The sequence below is a fragment of the Tiliqua scincoides genome, chromosome 1 (genome assembly GCF_035046505.1).
Source record: "Tiliqua scincoides isolate rTilSci1 chromosome 1, rTilSci1.hap2, whole genome shotgun sequence".
Lineage (NCBI taxonomy): Eukaryota > Metazoa > Chordata > Lepidosauria > Squamata > Scincidae > Tiliqua > Tiliqua scincoides.
The window spans coordinates 229,262,187-229,267,751 of NC_089821.1; the positions used below are offsets into that span (position 1 = coordinate 229,262,187).

Here is a 5,565-nt window from a genome sequence, read left to right on the forward strand (position 1 = left end):
CCAGCAGAAATGTCTTTTGTTTTTCCTTGTAGTTCCTTGGGATTTCCTTGAATACAATGAAGTGCACCTCTGAAAAGCCCAGACTGAGCGCACTCTGGCCATCAGAGGAACAGGCAATGTTCCAGTCAGAGTCAGTTAATCAAGTATGGTGTACTAGAAGCTCCCAGCTTGGGGGGTTGGGGGGGCAACATACATATTGGAGGCCTTTTAGAGGAATTTATTAGCTCCAGCCAGGTATTTAGCAGCAGAAAGATGCTTCCAAAGCCTTTTGTTGATACTCAGGGCAGCAGGACATCCCTGGAACTCAAGTGTAGGGCTAAAAGAAAACGCAAAGGAAATTTTGTGAAACAAACCAGATATAATCAGCAAAGGCACTTATATAGCCTCCTAGCCTTGTTTGGTTATAATGTGAGGAAGGAATGCCCTATTGTAGTCAGTGCATCTGCAGTGTATGCCAAGCAACAATGTGGGGATGGGAATCTGTCCCAGTAATCTCTAGTGGTGAGTCTACAATACTGGTGACTGCCAAACAAGGAAGAATGGGACCAGTTCACCACTCTTTACACCAAGATCAATCACAGTAAGCACAGCAACATAAATCAATTGACAAGCTTGTTACCTCCCTTAACATCTTGCTGCCACAACAAAAATATCATCAGTTTGTCTTTTCTCCCTGAATACATTTTTCACTCTTCATTTGTTTCATTCTTCATTCCTTTCTCATGACATTTCCCCAATTTTCGAGCACTGTTTGGTATGATCCTCCTTAGGAACAAGCCAGCGGCAGCAGATTGTGCTGTTCTGGCACCTGGGCTGCATCATCATCCAGACGGAATGCAGCATCCCATAACAAAGCTAAAGCATTCGAAGAGGGAGCAAAAGCTGTGCGGGATGGCCCAGGATGGATTCTGGCTCCTAACATAATGTGAATACCATGCTACAAACCAGGAACTGCTGTCTAAAACAGATATTATCATTAAATGTGTCATTATCTACTTTGGAGCTTAATTCACTTTCACATAGCAGCTATGCAGAGGCCTGATCTGAATAAGGACTATTGTACCAAAGACAGTGGGTACATAACTCTTTACCTCTGTGGCACTGTCCTCCCCAAGCTGCTTTTGGCCTCTGAAGATGGCATTGCAGCAAATTTCCCCCTTGGGGGGTCTAGAGCAACTTTGGAAGTAATTTTTTATGGGAAAAGCACAGAATTAAAGTGTTTGTTTGTTTGTTTGTTTGTTTGTTTGTTTGTTTGTTTGTTTGTTTAAAACTTCTGAACCATTATCCTGATCCACATCAAGCCCCACACAGCTGCTATTTGAACAGGAAAGAAATCTCAAGACACAGACAGTGCTGTTATAGCTCCTTGATAGAAGGCTGATCCATGAACCCAGGGCCTAGGAGAGGGAGGTAAAGGGAGTAAGTTGTACCAGGGTCCAGGGTCAAAAGGGGGGCACAGGAGCCAGAGGAGGGGGCCCAGAAATTTCCTGGGATCTTACATTTTCCTAAATACTCAGACTTGTTGCCCGCACGGGATGCTGGGGACACTACCATGACTGGGGATGCTTGGGTCAGTACTGATGCCACATGGATGGGTAGACGTGGGCTCCAAAGACTTTTCCAGCTGTCTCTACCCTCCCTCCATCCTTTTTCGCCTCTTCCTGCCCCTATACTGCTCACCGGTCACCACTCTCCCACACTTTTTTCACTCCTCCCCCTTTGCAATAAGGCCCAAAAGAAACTTAGTAATCCCTGATAAAATTCCTCTCAGAGGCCCTGCATGAACCCATTTCAATATAGGACCAAAACATGAATTAGTGATTAGTGAGAAGGCTGCCAGCAATCAGTGCCTGGTAATTTAGGGATGGGACAGGGAATCCCCCACCTTTACCTTACTGGCTCCTGCTGTGACACATATTCACTTTCAAGAGAGGCCGAATTCCAAGACATGAAACCTTTCCTGAATCTTTTTGCAAAGTCAAGTAAAATTTTAAAAAATATTTCTCAGGTTGTGCGATTATCTCTGCAACTGGTCCTTTCTCTTCCACTAAAAATCTCCAGATTTTTTCCCATCTCCTGCCCCCCTGCCCCGTATTATTTTTAAAACCATTTCATAGATTTCCAAACTGGTGGTGCAATGATACACTGCAAAATGCACATTTAAATATGTGTTGTCCTACAAAATGCACAGGCTCTACAGACTTCCCCGTATCTTATAAAATCCATTCGGATGGGAAGCAGGACCAGTCTGGAACTAGGCATTTCATTGCAAATTTTGGCAAGAGATAAATTGGGTGACATTCAGCATCTATCTACATGTATAATACACCCTCGGAAACATGGTGAACTGAGAAGAACATAAACCAAATCTCTAAGAGGAAAGCTGCTCTGATGGGATGTTCCAGACTTGTTTCAAAAAATTTGTTTCAAAAATTTGTGGTTTGAAAGTGTTTCCTGCTAGACTTCTGCAAGCAAATCTCTGAACTTTATCAACCTGAATGCATGTATGGGAGAATGTGGTAGGCCGTTACTTTAAATGTTCTCTTTTTCTACCTTGGTTATATAATAAAGACTCAATTCTGATAGCCATTTTGCCACAGCTCTGAAACATTGGAACCATTTTCAGGATAGCCGTACTGAAAGAGTGACAGCTTGCTGAGTGCTGAAACAGACCCTTTATGGGTTTTTCTAGGGGTTACTGCCATTGGCATAAATGTTACAAGACTTCTCTGTGCCTGTAAATAATGATTGTCTTTCAGCCCAGCCAAGTGACCCAGACAGCACTAGCAGATTCTCAGATAATATGTAGGTAGAGTCACAGTGTGGGTATAAAGAACAAATGCTAGCAAGACTCAGGCAGTAATAAAAAGAATGCCCGAGAAGTTGTTACTGATAAAAACAGCTTTTGCTCCTCTACCTGTAAACTCTAAGATGTTGACAAAAAAGAACAATGGAAAGAAATGGCTCAAATAAACAAGAAACAAAACTCTGTACGAAAATTGGGTCCAAAGGAAATTCTGTTCTACCTCCTGCAGCAACTGTTACCCTGCACATGCCCGATCTCGTCTGATCTTGGAAGCTAAGCAGGGTCAGGCCTGGTTAGTACTTGGATGGGAGACCGCCTGGGAATACCGGGTGCTGTAGGCTTATACCATAGTCTTTCAAGACTGAAGGTTGCCAACCTCTACCTCCTTAAAATACATTGGCCTCCCATACTGCTTTGAAGTAACATACTTGAGAAGCATTGGACTAATATCTGAGGGATCAATCCTATCCAACTTTCTAGCACCAATGCAGCCGTGCTAATGGGAAGTGTGCTGCATCCTGCAGTGGGGGCACTCATGGGAGCCTCCTCAAGGTAAGGGAACATTTGTTCCCTTACTTTGAGGCTGCATTGGCACGTGAAAATGAGATAGGATTGGCAGGATGACAAGCAGTGGCGTCGCTAAGGGGTGCGGGCCACACCAGGTGCCACGCACATGGGGTGATGCACTAAAATCATGGTTAGGAGTAACCCCATCATATTATATACCGTTGGATGTGTAATTTCAAGTGGAATGCAATGCAAAAACCCAGAGGGAAATATCTCCTTTCTATCAAAAGTTATGACCAAAAAACTGGAGAACAAAAAATGCATGGATCCCTATGGAAAGTGAAAGTGAGCCATATTGCGCGTTTACTCATGAGTAGGCGAATTTGCCTTAGTCCGTCGGAAAGGGCAGGCTGAGAGAATCCAACGACAGCAGAATGGTCCTGATCCAATGAATGCAGCCCCCAAAAACACCTGAGAAGGAAGTCCCTCCCTCCAAGCAGAGTAATGTATTGAGCCCTATGGAAAGCGAAACTAAGCCTCACAGTCCTGTTTACTTGTAAATTCCCTCTTCTACACAATGGTTAAAGGTATAGGCACTCTGTCCTCCATTGTACCTGTTCACCCTGAGGATTGGGCCCTGAGCCTTGAAATATAAGCTTGGTTCTAGACCAGAGCCTGAGTTTGGTAACTGAGTAAAGTTCTAGCCTTAAAGTGTTTAAAGCCAGTTCCAAAAAGAAAGATCTTTTGTTGAACTAGGAAGAAGCTCAGAGTCAAGTTTTGTGTGTATGGGGGGGGGGGGGGAGGATATTCTTAATGATAACTTTTTAGAATTTGTAACCTGCTGTGAACATTAGGGATGGAGAAAGCTACAAGCTGAGCTTTGTTCTTGGCTAGGGCTGCTTCTCTGTCTCTAAGAGGGGAATGATAAGCTGAACTTCAGCAAACCTACTTTCTGTTCCTTGCATGCAGATGCAGTTGATTTCTGCCTGTTGACAGGCATCTGTTGTTGATTTCAGCCTATTTTTACATTTTCCTTCCATCCTTCCCCCCCCCCCCAAATAGCTCATGTTTTATTTTTGTCCTGCCCTTCCCCTTCTCCACAGGAGATCACAATACATTATCCTCCACCGCACACTCCATTTTAAGCCTTACAACAACCCTGTGAAGTAGTAGATCACCCAGTTTGTTTTGTGGCTGAGTGGGAATGTGAACCAGATCTCCTCAGTTCCAATCCAACACTCTAAATCAGGGGTGTCAAACATAAGGCCCAGGGGCTGGATACAGCTCACAGAAGCTTTTAATCTGGCCCTCAGGCTCTCAGCTGCTGAGCAGTGCCAAGGCTACTGCTGAAAGGGCTGCCCACTTGAAAATTTGGCTCTTCCATATCTTGAAATATGATCAAGATTTGCAAATTTTCTCTTCTGCTATTTGCAGCTAATGAGTTTCTAAGTGAGAAAAAAGTTCTTATTTTTGGTTGTGACGTGCTTAATGACATCACTTCCTGCCTAATGACATCACCTCTGGCCCTCAGCAGGCATCATGAATGCTATTCGGCCTGCTGTATGAAATGAGTTTGACACCCCTGCTCTAAACACTATACTACACTTGCTCGTTTATTCTGAACATAGGTACACTGCGAGGGGAAAGAAGTTGGCTTGTTAGAAGTCAAAGTAAGTAAGCAAGCAAATAAATCAATGCAAAGATACATTATCAGTTATTATGCATATTTGGAGAAAAAATACCAGTCTCACCCCTCCCCCCCCCACACACAGATACCCTTTCTGCAGCTTTTACCTTGCATCCATGAGATGAGGGATTGCTTTAAGGAATCATCATTGATGGAACTGAACAGTTCTAGAGTTTTAAATTCTGCATTAGAACAATTTGAAGTCATGCTGCAGTGGCTAAAGGATGATGGGAAATCCCACAAAACTTCCATGCAGGTGTGCACGTAGTGGCAAAGCAGTGTCCACAATAGTGCAATGTTTGAAGCAGGTCTTGCCCATGGCCCTCACTGGGTAGTAAGGATGGCGACTCTTTGAGAATAGTTTAGCACAGGGATTGTGCATTTCAATCACAAACTCACCGCCATATTACAGGGATGGTGAGACTGAGTTACTTTATCTCAGCTTTAGGCTGCATCCGATACACCCTTATCTGGGAGTAGCTCCCATCGTACTCAGTGATACTTACTTCTCAGGAGAGTTGCCCAGGATTGCGCTGTTGGTCTCCCACTTGAAATATGGGGACAA

At 43.9% G+C, this 5,565-nt stretch overlaps 1 pseudogene; it reads left to right on the forward strand.

Annotated features, from left to right (window-relative positions):
- The first annotated feature begins 3,027 nt into the window (after positions 1-3,027).
- Positions 3,028-3,147, forward strand: LOC136638097 (5S ribosomal RNA; annotated as a pseudogene).
- Positions 3,148-5,565: the final 2,418 nt, after the last annotated feature.